This window comes from Megalobrama amblycephala, unplaced genomic scaffold (genome assembly GCF_018812025.1).
Source record: "Megalobrama amblycephala isolate DHTTF-2021 unplaced genomic scaffold, ASM1881202v1 scaffold498, whole genome shotgun sequence".
Classification (NCBI taxonomy): Eukaryota; Metazoa; Chordata; class Actinopteri; order Cypriniformes; family Xenocyprididae; genus Megalobrama; species Megalobrama amblycephala.
This window is the reverse complement of record NW_025953414.1, coordinates 62,154-75,947: the sequence shown is the minus strand read 5'-3', so window position 1 is coordinate 75,947 and position 13,794 is coordinate 62,154. Positions and strand designations below refer to the sequence as shown.

General features: G+C 38.5%; 1 long non-coding RNA gene across 1 annotated transcript; it reads left to right on the top strand.

Moving 5' to 3' along the window:
• The first annotated feature begins 12,467 nt into the window (after positions 1-12,467).
• On the top strand, positions 12,468-13,365 carry LOC125261828. Its single transcript, XR_007183447.1, has 3 exons — positions 12,468-12,709; positions 12,800-12,881; positions 13,143-13,365. It is a non-coding gene; the product is annotated as an uncharacterized LOC125261828 (long non-coding RNA).
• Positions 13,366-13,794: the final 429 nt, after the last annotated feature.

Genomic DNA, 13,794 nt, shown 5'->3' with positions numbered 1-13,794 from the left:
TTTTGAGAACTGCATTAACTGTTGTGCAAATGTAAATATCGATGTGAGAAATGCACCAAAGCGACTGAGAAAAACTGTAACTCAAAACAGGAAACTCGTGAATATTCATGTAAGCTCCGCCCAGTGTCACCGAAAATCTCAGACACCGAATATTTCATAACACCTGTTCCTGGAGAGTTCAGCTCAAGTGAAGTTAATAAATGTAATTTCCGGAGGAGTACGCCCATCTAATCTTCCAAATAAGATCAAGGTATAAAACCAGCATCTACCTCTTCCTGTTGTTATTCTTTCAGCATCCCTCCTCCTCCCCTTCTCCTCCTTTTGTACTATTTTACCTGTTATAGGGGCAATCTGAGCTGGAGTAGAATATCCTCTCTGAGCCCCTCTATAGCAGACAGCAAGCTTTAGCACTTATGCTAAGATTATATGGGCACACAAACTCGTGAAACCCTGATAATCAAGATCTATAATCTTCCAGACAGTGTTGAGATGAGGTGAGATAAACTCTACAGGACAATCAGATGAAGGATCATCACAAGGTGATTTATTTCATACTCACAGAAGATAATGAGTGAAATATTATTCACACTGAAGCTGAATGTGAAACTGTACTGTATCTTTAACTGAACAGAAGTAGGTTATTTTACATCTTTCAGTATAGCTTTCAAGTAAAATTGTATTATGTGAGACTCCTTGTAATCCATGATTTCTATGGATATTGTTCAATTAGGAGATGATGAAGATTTTATAGGAATCATCATCATCATCATCATCATCTTCATCATCAGATGAATCCAGAAATCTCTGGTAAGAACATGAATTATTCACTTAATTTAGTGTTTGTAGTGTTGTGGAAATTTTAATTTTTCATATGCTTTTTACCTGTATTCTTGTGAAATATGATGCTTATGGAACATGGTATGATGTTGGCTTAAGTGGTAATGTTTAACATAGTGTTAACATAGATGTCAGAAATAGAAAGAGCGAGATATGTATGGGGAAATGCAAGATGTATGTTAAAAACATGTCTGTGCTAACATTGTGTGGAAAGTTACAGCCACTAAGAGAGGTTCCAAATATGGTAAAAGGATAGAGGCTTCGGCCTTGGAGGTTAGAGATATAAAAGTGAGGGGAAGCTTTCGTTCTTGGTCTTACACTCTGCAGCTACTTGTGTTTCTGTATGACCTGTCTGACCTTTCTTGCAAGAAATAAAAGCTTTAAAGACAATTGGACGTGTTTATCTCTTATGCAGTAGAGTCGGAGTTGATTTTTTGCCACAACAATTGGTGTCAGGAAGTGGGATTCCTTGGATGTGCCTTTTGGACCCGAGAGCGGACGGTGACTGATCATCCTGGACTTAATAGTAGTCTCAGCCCTACCCCGAATAGATTAAGGGATGAGGGGCCGACCGCCAGGGTCCAGAGGGGGACACCACTGGAATCAGAAAACGAACCCAGGTGGCTACACGACTCTCTGGTAAGAGATAAATTTAAATTTTATGGGGAATTAAGAGTAAGTGTGATTTGGTAAAATTTGGAAGATTAGGAAATGTGATTTAAGTGATTTACAGTTTTTCTCAGTTGCTTTGGTGCATTTCTCACATCAATATTTACATTTGCACAACAGTTAATGCAGTTCTCAAAACAATTAGTACAAACTGCAAAACCTAGTTGATAACCTGCAAAAGCGTGTCACTTGCTCAAAATGGATAGGTCATTCCTCAAAAGCAAGTATTCGTGTCAATGAAAGTGTCAGTGTCATCAAGATGAAAAGTCCTGACACCATTGTTTATGAACAAGATAGTCAAATGGCTTTGTCATGTTTTCATTATGACAGTTTACTCAATGTCAATGTTTTCCAATGCAAAAAAGTCAGATCTTGGTGACACTACCTGAAAATGCTCAAGACAGCACTATATACTATTTGCACAGCCATTTGAAAAATACAGTAAAGTTACACATTACTGTATTTAGTGAGGTAACTGAGTACAAGACACTGAATATGTATGTTTCACATTTTTACTGCATATGCTCTTTGCAATTCTAATTTGTTCATTGTGCAATAGAAAAAATACACCCTTATTTGCAACAAACAAACTCCCTTTGGGTAGAGCTGTGCACAACTGTAAACAATATTGCAGTACATATGGCAAATCTTTACTGTAACACTACTGTACACTACAATACACTAAATGTGTGATGCAGTAATGCTGTACGTCTAAATGTAAAATGTAAGTTCTTGTCCCACTCCAAGCTTCATGTATGACACGATGACAGTAGTGCAGTGCAGATTGTTTAGTGCTGAATTACTGTCCATTTATACACACCTGTTCTCCTGACGAAATGTTTGAATAATTGAATTTACAGTGGTTCTCCCAACATTTGGCTGCACCCTTCGACCAGCCTCAGCCATTGTGAGGCCGTGATTGACAACATGATCCACAATTGTAGCCCTGATTTCATCAGGGATCTGCCTATTGGCCTCTTCTTCCTCTTCCCCTGTTTTGTCCCCTTCCCCTTCCTCCCCGCACCCTTACCCCTCTTCCACGAGGCTGACCTTCCATTTCTGTGTCACAGTATTGTAGAAATGGTACACACTATGTCCTGCTTGGTTCGTATATGCTTGTAAAATGGGGGTTTATGGGATTCAGCTCTGACAGTGATTGTGGAGAAGTGGCTTATCATTGGTTGCAACTAATGCTTCACACACCCCTTCTCATCAGTGAAAGTTGAGATTCACTTGAGAGAAATTGTTCAATTTAGGAGACATTTTCAGGAAAAAAAAGATTTAAAAAAAATGTGTAAAATTTGCTTGACAGATTTTGACAACTAGTTCAACATTTTTGTATGTAATGACTCAAGCAATGAAATGAGGACTATTAGTTTTATATGGAATGACTATTCAGCATTCACAAGTATAGTTAATTTTGACTGACATGACATAAGCAAATGATAATGTTGTAAATAGCAGAGAGTTGTATGAAAGCAATTGATGCATGTCCAAAAGCATTTGCAATTTGTTCGAAGGAATGAGAAACTGCTACTATGATGTGCACAAATGACTAAATGTTGTGGAGATTGAACTAACTGTTGTGCAAATGTAAAGAGTGATGTGAGAAATGCACCAAAGTGACTGAGAAAAACTGTAAATATGAGTTTATGTGGGTAAAATAAGTTTTTGAATAGAAAAAGTGAAAAAAGGGGAATTTATGATTTGAAAATTATAATTAGGAAACAGGACAAACCATTGTGGCGACTCTGACTGACTCTGTGGTCGTGGTCCGGGGGGTTTTGGGAATTGAGGTCGGCTGCTGTAGAAAATTTCCGGGGAGAAATTTTGAGCTGTACCAGGTGAGCTGGAGCAATCTGTGGGAAAGGAAATCCCGAGAGGCAGATCGCGCCAGGCTTTATGACGCATCTTTTTTTAACATCATAAAGAAAGAAGCAGTGCGATCAAGAGGTTCCTAAAACTGACCACGTTGGGTAGTAAGAGCGCTTTCCAAGGTGGAAGATTTGCAATCGGCGATACCTGTTACCGATTTTGGGGTAAACAATCGGCGATACCTGTTACCGATTTTGGGGTAATAAATCTAGGCTGGATCACACTGAAACAAATTTTGGGATTGAGCCCAACTACAGACGAGGTTGCTGTAGGTTATAAATTTGTGAAGGTGTGACAGTCTGAGCGCTCGAGTCTATAGTGATCTGAGCAGAGAGGCTCAACCCGTCCAATTTTGGGATAAAAATTGGATCTGGAGGAGACGTCCACCAGATTATTAGGTGCGCGCCGAAAGGAAAGCCACGGGAGTCAGAAAAGGAGAACCAAAATGGGGGATCCCAGAGCAAGCTTGCAAAAAGTGTGTGTCTAGGGGACATTGATAAATTAATTAAGTATCACGATTTCCCAGCAGAAGGGACATTAAGTGTAACTCGGCTCACAATGATAAAAGCGGATGTAGAGGCAGGAAATCAGGTGAAAGCGGCTGCTGGAAAAGAAAACGTGTGTGTAAACTGCGCTCAGACAGTGAACTGCTGGTTGCAGGAAGCAGAAAAGAGAGAGCGGAGAGCTCTGCAGAAACAGTTAGTGCAACCGGTAGAGGAGGAAGTGCAGGATAAAGAAAAAACCTGAAGAAAAACAGAAAAATATAAAACACGATAAAAATGAAGGAAAAGTTAGTTAAGTATTGTGATTTCCCAGAAGAGGGAACGTTGAGTGGTCATAAGACTTGAAGTTGAAGAGAACTGCGATTTGGTGATGTTGTGTTTGTGTGAGCGGTGTGTGTGTGAAATGTAGGCAGACTAGAGATTGTAGGCTAGAGGAAGCAGACAGAAGGGAAAGAAAGTGAATGCAGAAAGAATTGGCATGTAGGGAAGGAGGATGAACGTAACTTACAAAAAAGTTTTGTTTATTCATCCATTAAATGGATGCATGACATTAGATGTCTAGAGAACTACAATTTATATAAGAATGATTGAAGGAGAAAGCAGCTATAAGGCTGTCAGTCCAACCAAGTAGTAGAAATATGATTAAAATAATATTGTGGTTCTGCAAAACAGTAGAAACCATATTGATAATATGCTTTGCATCTGCAAACTAACTATTTGATAGTGAGATAAGTGGCTATGATGAAGGGAAATATAGCAGGAGAAAATTAATTTTATGAAAGTGAAAATGAAAAATTCTAAAAGAATGTTTCACTTTGGGGAAAAAAGGTTGAACAGTCTCAAGTATGTTTTTATGTGATCAGCGCATCGCTATCACAATGTAAAATGACTAAAATGATTTTGGACCTTTAATGTCTAAATGTTTGGTTTTTGATGATCAAAAGTGAAATGGCAGGAAAAATGAGGCTGCCAGTTGTAACAAAGACTCAACCTGACTGGAAATTTGTAACCTCTAATTTCCATGATGTGTGAGTAAAAGACAAATATAAACAGTTTTTTATTTGGAAATCAATGTCATTTCTGGCAAAGTCTTAAGCTAGGCCAGAGTCAAAAGACAGTAGATAAAGTTTGATGTCAAAAGTTAAAAAAGACAGAGGACCAGTCCTGAAATCCTCAGTCTCTCTCACTCAAAGTCAGCTAAAAGCTGCTATCTGAGCTTGTGTCATAAGAGATAACAAGCTATTTATAGTGAAGCACAGTGTCTCAGTTGAAAATCATGGACACAGAGATGTGAAAAGAAATGATTGCCATGAAGAGGGAAATTAACTTTTAAATTTGTTAAAGGAAAACTCAACGAGTGTCAAGAGGTCTTTAAATTAGTAATATAGACCTTGAAGGACAGAAGTGACTATTTTGATGAATTTCTTCTATGACCAGTAACTTTTTTGTCTGATCTTTGTCACCACCATGTGCAGGGCTGATGGCTCCAGTTACAGATGTGGCAGAACATTACACTGAATGGACAGCTGTGAGAATTAAATTCACCGAGTATATTCTCAGCACTGATATGTTGCTGCTGAGAGAATGCACAGTCTAATGGTTTTAGTGATTAAATACTGCTGTTATTAACCTGTCTCCATGTGTTAACACTATTAGGCAGTCCAATGGCTCTGGTGGCTCTTGAATGCAACTTCCCTAACCTCCAGAAAACACCTGATTTTGGTGAAGAAAACTGTCAAAGATCTGGAATGGGAAAGAGCGGGTACCAGTGTGCACGAGGTGATTTCTCAAAGACGGGTAAGATCCTCTTTGGCCAGACGAGGACAACCTAAGGCAGGGGGTCACGCCGCCACTGGGCATCTACCCTGATGGGAGGTGTTTATGTGAGATGGGTATGAGAGTTGAGCCAGATGTCTGTGAGGCCAGCAGCATCATGAAGGGGGAATGACCTGTGAGTAGGACAGCAGTCTGACCCAAAAAATGCTCCTCTATACCACTCACCAGAAACCGCGTTCCTAAGATGGCTTGTTTTTCATTGTGACAAGCAACTATGCCAGGGGAAAAGACCCTGAGGAAAAAGAGTATTGATATAGAGCTGATGGGAATGAGCTTTCAAGAGCCGACTGAGAACATAAGGTGATTGTCCGTAAGTTCTGGGGAGACCAGAGTAACATTTAGTAGCATGATGTTGGTTGCCCTGTTGGCAAGAACTGTATAGAAGTTTAGGACTCAGCAGTATGATGAATCCCTGAATTCATGAGGCTGTGTGATCTTGAACTAATGTGTCTCTATCATAGTTTTTACTTCTGCAGGTCATTAGACATGGCAGAGGATAATTCCAAGGCAATGGTGGTGTTAAAGATGAAGACTGATTTTGCAGATTCAAGAGAAAGTTAAGTGCATTCAGCATTTAAACTAAGATACCCTCAAAAATGGCTACTAGCATAACATACTTTAGATGGTGGTAATGTTTTCTTTATTTGAAAGTTAAAACATGTACATTTGACAAAGGGTTATGTATAGTAATTTGATGTTAAATTCGGTCTAAGTTACAGTCTTGAGAGGCTGCTAAATTGATTATTTGTGAAGAGAGAGAGAGATGGCTGGGGTAGAGGCAAGGATACTCTGTCTGTCTGTTATCAGTCTGCTAAAGTTTAAACAAAACAAAGCAATGAGACTGGAACCAAAACAACCCAGCTGACTTTTGTGAAAAAGAATTATAGTGAACAGTTATGCTTTGAGACTGAATAAAAGATCATGTAAGAAGCTAAGTAAAGATCTATAGAACAAATGGGAAGTTTAAAGATATGCTTTTAGATTTAACACCAAAAGCAACTTTGAAAGTGAGCAGTTTATAGTCATGTGTGTCTAGTGTGAGTGAGTGTGAGAGTGACTGGATTTTATGTTTTGTATGTGTTAGTTTGGGGAAAATCCATAGAGAGTGTATATCTCATTAAACTAGTGTGAATGAGTGTTTTATCGTTACAGATGGGGTTAAGTGAAACAAGAAATTTGGAGAAGCAGATATTTTGATTGAGTCTGATGAAAAGATGATACAGAACATGGGACGAGCTTTAAGTGGATTGTTTATCCAGCTCTGTCTACTAATGGTAATTATGACTACTTTTGTCATTTATGGTATTGATTTGAATTACTCTCTGGATTAGTAAGTTTAAGTATTTATGGAAAATTGGAATTGTGAAATTGAAGATTGCCGTCCATGAGTTAAAACCCCTTGTCTAAATTTAACTTGGGGTCTGAATTTAAACACTGTCAGCTATGTGTGATCACAATGCTAAATGTAAAATGTAGACTTGACGGCAGAGAAACAGTGACACACTGGCAGTAAACAAAATTATACAGAGAGCCCAGTAACCTTCATATAACAAAGGATGACGAGAAGAAACATCATTGTTATTTGACTATCCTTGATCAAGTCTGTACACCACGACTTGACCTGCTAGATAAACCATTTGATAACTGTGAGGACGTGTTGTTTGTGGATGGCTCTGTCTTCAGAGACAAAACAACAGGCCGGAATAGCGAAGGATAAGTTGTGACCATGGAATGTGAAGTGTTGGTTTCAGGGCTGTCCTCTAACTATTTGGTATAACCAGATGAGTTTTGAACCTCACTTGGGGGGGTAGACTGACTGAAAGAATTGAAAAACAGAGTAAAGAAAAATCATTGCACAGTAAACAATTGCGCTCCAGAAGTACACCCAGCATTGGCTGAGGTACCTGCTAAATTTTGAGCTAAACATAAGAATGAAGTGGTCCTTTTTGTCAGAGAGTTTGTTGAGATTACAGACTGGGTTGAAAAGAGTGACAATGTGAGTTACAGTGAGAAGTTAGGAGCTTTTATGACAGAGAACAAGGGAGAAGTCAAGGTGGAAAGAATTGAGATTGTCTATACAAGTGCTCATTATTAGTTTGGGGTGGTAGACGATCTTTGGGGTGCTGTGGTTTGAATTTCTGGTTGTGCCCAAACTAATGAAAAAAGTTTCTGTTTCTTTAGGAAGTGCTGGAGCAGACACAGGAGATTGTGTGTAATCTGTCATCTGAAAATAACCTTGATTTTTCAAACTCTTTACAGAGCATGTTCAGAGACAGAGAAAGCTGGAGAAAATCTGGTTGCAGAATTGAAGATGGATTTTAGTTTAGTGTTGATGGCAAATGTTGTTTAGAGAAATATGTCTCCAACCACTATGATCAATTGATGATGAACAATACATCAAAAAGGGGGATGGTAACTAACGAATGTATGGCTGAAAATATGCCTGAAAATTTTAAATTAGGTTGGAAGAGCCCATTTTTGGGAATAGAAGGGGCTAAACAACGAGTGGCATCAACAGAATTGTGTGAATGTGTGAACATGACATGTTGAATTATTGCAAAGAAATGTTTTCTATTTTCTATTATGTTTTCTATTTCTATCTGTATCCTGTCTAAAATTTGCATGTAGGTGAAATCAGCTCAAGGAATTCCAAATCACCACTGAGGCTGGACAATGACACATCGTGGGCAACAAAATGGATCTGTTGTGATAAGATGTTATAGAACCTAAATTTGCATGCTATATGTCTGTAAAATGAAGGATTTCTATGATTGGGTGATGTATCTGAATTTGTTGTTTGTATGAAGATCAGAAATGAAGAGCATAAATGTGACGTAAGAACTTAAATTTACTGTATAAGATACTTTAAGATGAATATGGATGATTAGTGGTTAATCCTCAAAGAATGTGATAGTAAAATGTGACTGAGGTATTTGACTTCATGGTAAAGCCCATTCTTTATCTATCCTATTTAGCTTGCTAAAACACAGGGTCTATCCCCACAGAAAAAACCTTAAGCATTTTCTAACTTTCTTCACAAATGTAAGACTGTGATGTAAAATGAAGTAGAAGTAATCATTAGTTATCAATGAATGATAAGAAGAGGGAATTGTTGTGGAAATTTTAATTTTTCATATGCTTTTTACCTGTATTCTTGTGAAATATGACGCTTATGGAACATGGTATGATGTTGGCTTAAGTGGTAATGTTTAACATAGTGTTAACATAGATGTCAGAAATAGAAAGATCAAGATATGTATGGGGAAATGCAAGATGTATGTTAAAAACATGTCTGTGCTAACATTGTGTGGAAAGTTACAGCCACTAAGAGATGTTCCAAATATGGTAAAAGGATAGAGGCTTCGGCCTTGGAGGTTAGAGATATAAAAGTGAGGGGAAGCTTTCGTTCTTGGTCTTACACTCTGCAGCTACTTGTGTTTCTGTATGACCTGTCTGACCTTTCTTGCAAGAAATAAAAGCTTTAAAGACAATTGGACGTGTTTATCTCTTATGCAGTAGAGTCGGAGTTGATTTTTTGCCACAACAGTAGTTTAAAGAAAGTGATCTTCAGAATCAGATCTTCTGTGTGGTTTAGTGTGATGATGAAGATGATGAATCAATCTGAGAATAAACATGATTCTGTCAGATCATCAAACATGAGCTCCACCAACACACACACACACACACACACACACACACACACACACACACACACATACACACACACACACACACACACACACACACACTCAATTCACTACATTTGAGAAAACAGATCTATATTTATTCAACTGTTGGACTTGAATTTGACATCTTTGTGTTTAGTTCTGCTTCCTAATGAACTGTCCTGTCTCTGTTTAATGATTTCTGAGGAACACTTTCTTCTGTAAGATCTGTTCATGTTAGTGTGAAATATCAGTGTGGATCTTTAACTCTGATGATCACCAGTAGAGGGAGACACTTCACTGTATTACAGGAGCTCCGATCTCACTCTATACTGCACTTTATTAGAGAAATGGATCAATTCCTTCACAATCATACATCTGGATTTGGTTTATTTCTCAGATGTTGATGACAATGACACCGATTCATCTTTTCAAACACATGAAACATTAATATATCACTGACACAACAGCCAAATATTAGATCAAATAATACATAGGTCTGTATTACTTCTGCACAATGTAATCTATATATTTTTATATATTTTTATAATTAATTGTAAAAGACAACCCAGTGATCTGAACTATAAATGCCATGTGTTAAATGTGTTACGTTGGTTCAAGAACTCCATCGCATCTCCACATTCAAAGCCATTCAAATATGTTTATTCTGAAAAACACACTTTAAATCATAAACAGGTGTTTTGATGTTCTTCAGAGGCTCTTAAAAGACATTTATTTAAACTTCTGTGTGGAGTTTGCTTGTTCTCCTCGTGTATTTTGGGTTTCCTTCAGTTTCACACGATCAAACTCCTGCTGAGCTGTTTGTAGGAGTGAGAGAGAGTCTGAATGTCTGAGAATCTTTCTCTCTGTCTGATATACAGTACATCATCAATCACCATCATCAGAGGCAGTGACATATTTACAGTAGATCAATACTATTGATTGATGATGGAGAACAATGAGAGTTCAGACTGAGGGTACAATGAAGTACTAAAAACAGAAAAGTGTTTTCTTTGTACAGATGACAACATTATCAAAACTATCTGTTCACACGGATCCACAAAAATGACTAAAAACACTGTATTACATTTCCAGACAGGTAGATGGATGTTTTGGGAAAATTGCACATATCGTCACTAAAACAGTAGATGGAATAGACACTGTTAAAATGCTAGGGCTTCAGCTCGATAATCCAAACGCGGGTAAGAAACACCGCAGAAAGGTGCAAGGCGAAGAAGACAACTTGGTTTATATCGAGAGATCCGAAGAAAGTCTAAGAAAAGGAGCAGTTTGTCGTCAATTTCCTATTAAGTTAGCTTATGCCTGCACAGCTCACAAAGTGCAAGGCATGACGATGCAGAATGCTGTAGTGTCACTGAAGAACATTTTCGAGCCAGGAATGGCCTACGTTGCACTTAGCAGAACGACATCGCTTCGTGGGTTACATATTACTGACTTCAGTGAAAAGAAGATTTATGCTGATCCTGCAGTCACCGCCTCGTTACGAAACATGACAAGAGCGACATTTACAGGAATCATGCCACTTTTGCAGCACATTAGGGAAACCGGCATAGATCAAACATTTAAAATAATTCATCATGACACAGAAGGACTGACAGCCCACATTGAAGACATTAGATGCCATCATGAGCTGCTACTAGCTGACATTTTTTGCATAACGGAAACTCACCTGACCAGATCATCCATTACACCCCATCTCCAATTGGACGGATACAACTTGTTTATGCGCAACAGACATGTCTCCTACTCGACACATCAAGAGATCGCAAATAAAGGTGGAGGTGGAGTCGCGATCTATTGCAAAGAGCATATTTCAGCTCAGGCTAGGCAGTTTATACAGAACGTAACCGATCTGGAGTTTGTCGTCATCAAAATAGTTAGTCCAATCAAAGCAACCATCGCTGCTGTGTATAGGCCGCCACACTACGGTTTCGAAGATTTCATGAAGAACTTGAAGAGTCTGCTGGATTATTTGGACATCGTGGATGAACAGGTCATCGTCTGTGGCGACTTCAACGAGGATCTTTTAAGTCCAGGGGAAAAAACAGTTCTGGAATTATTCTGATCGAAACGATACACGCAACTGATCACCACAGCAACGTCTAAAAAGAACACTCTACTGGATCACATTTACATCTCTCATCCAGATTTGTGTCTTCAATCGGGTGTGTTACATAGTTATGATAGTTATCACAATCCTGTGTACTGTATTTTGCGAAAATGATTAGTCTCGTTCTGTACTGTAGTTTTTATGTTGGATGGGTATTGTTGTTTGATGTGGTAATTGTTGTCTGTTGTGGTAATTGTGTTTTGCGTTGTTGCCATACAGAACCCGAGGCCATTGAATGCTATTATTGACTACAATGGAGGCGCTGATAGCCTTGTAGAACCTTGGGGTTGGCGCATATGGTTGTGGTAATTGTGTGTTGCGTTGTTGCCATACAGAACCCGAGGCCATTGAATGCTATTATCGACTACAATGGAGGCGCTGATAGCCTTGTAGAACCTTGGGGTTGGCGGATATGGTTGTGGTAATTGTGTTTTGCGTTGTTGCCATACAGAACCCGAGGCCATTGAATGCTATTATCGACTACAATGGAGGCGCTGATAGCCTTATAGAACCTTGGGGTTGGCGCGTATGGTTGTTTTGCGGTTAGATTGTGGTGTCTATGGTCATATAAAGGTGTTATGGCACTGAGCTACGTAGAGAGTACAACCGCAGGAAGGACGATGGAGTAGTGTGGCAGCTCCAGGGAGGACACTATGAAGTTAAGGCAGGAGCAGCAGCATACAGGACACAGTGAGGATTAGTGTGGCAACTCCAGGGAGGACACAGACAGTGAGAGCAACATCGGCAGTAAGTCATAAAAGACAGTAAGGTAAAGTGAGAAGTAGTAAGAAACTGTTGTGATGTATTTGATTTTGACCTTAACATAACATTTGTTTTAAATGATTTTGTGATCAATCTGTACAACATGTACTGGATATATTATTTGCAGTCCTCTGCTATTCTGATATTGATATGTTCTCTTCTGTAATGTTGCAGGAAGATTTTGGAGACAGTGGCAGTCCTCTAAAAACACTGGATATGAGTGTGCAATATACCATCTAAAGCTAAGTGTTAAAAGATCTCACTTCAGTCACTGTACTACTGCACATGATAACCACATTTAAAGGAATATTTTAATCTAATTTTGATTTTCATGTTTTTCAGGAACCGACAAGTCGGAATGTCTGAGAAGATCAAGTGTGCTACAGCACTGATGATGAGCTGGATACCAGTTTATGTGTTAATTTCTTTCAGTAAGTTTTAGATCTGAGTTTACTTTTTTATTATTAGTTTTTTAGTTTATTAGTAAATGTTTATGTATAATTGATTAATTTCATTGCTAGAGGACGGGACCAGATGTGTTTGGAGTAGAGGACAATGCTGACGACTGAAGAAGCAAAGGAAGAAGCACATTAAAGCACTGAGGTAAAGTTTGTCAATACTACTGGTAAGGTCTAGTGTTTCAGTGCATTTTATCATACAATGTGTTTGCTCAGAGGCATGTGCTTTGATGTGAAAGCTTATATTTTAAAGCCTGTGATGGTTCTCAGAAGTGAGAGAGCACAAATGTCTTTTGCAAGACATACATCTGACCTGAAACGTTATGCTCTATAAGTCTTGCAGAATTAAAACAATTTAATTCATTTCACTAACATGATCATATCTGTTTTACCTTCTCTACCTCAGGGTGTCCAGCCTGTTTGCCGTGTCAGATCCAGTGGCTAGATGGCAGGAGATGCCTCATTACACCACTGATCACATCTAATCATTAGATGATCAATTAATTAATTTTAATATATTTATAAATGATCTTATTATCATATTAAATAATAGGTTTCAATTTAATATTTCATATATTAGCTTAAATAAGAATGTTATTATAATGTGTACGCCATGCCAGAGGAGGATGGGTCCCCTGAGTCTGGTTCCTCTCAAGGTTTTTTTTATCTCCTTAAGAGTTTTTTTCTTGCCACCGTTGCCACTGGCTTGCTCACTGGGGGTGTTGTGTCAAATCCTGTGTCCCTCTCGGGTCCCTGCTGAACAGGGTTTCCAAAACAACAGTTTGCGAGTCGATGAGCATTTTTATTATTAATTATATCATAAAAATTTAAATAAACACATTTACTTTGAAATAGAAATGAAATCATGTTATGGCTTAGTCACTTAAGATAAAGCAGTAAGCCCTGTGACGCCATGGTTTACAGTGCTTTCAGAACTGCTGAGGGGCGTTGTTAAAAGCCCCTCTGGTTTTCTGAAATCACAGGGCTTATGGGCTTATTCCTTTTATAAATACTTGCTCAGTAGTTCACGGAATCATGGACAGTAATTGAGTATTTTA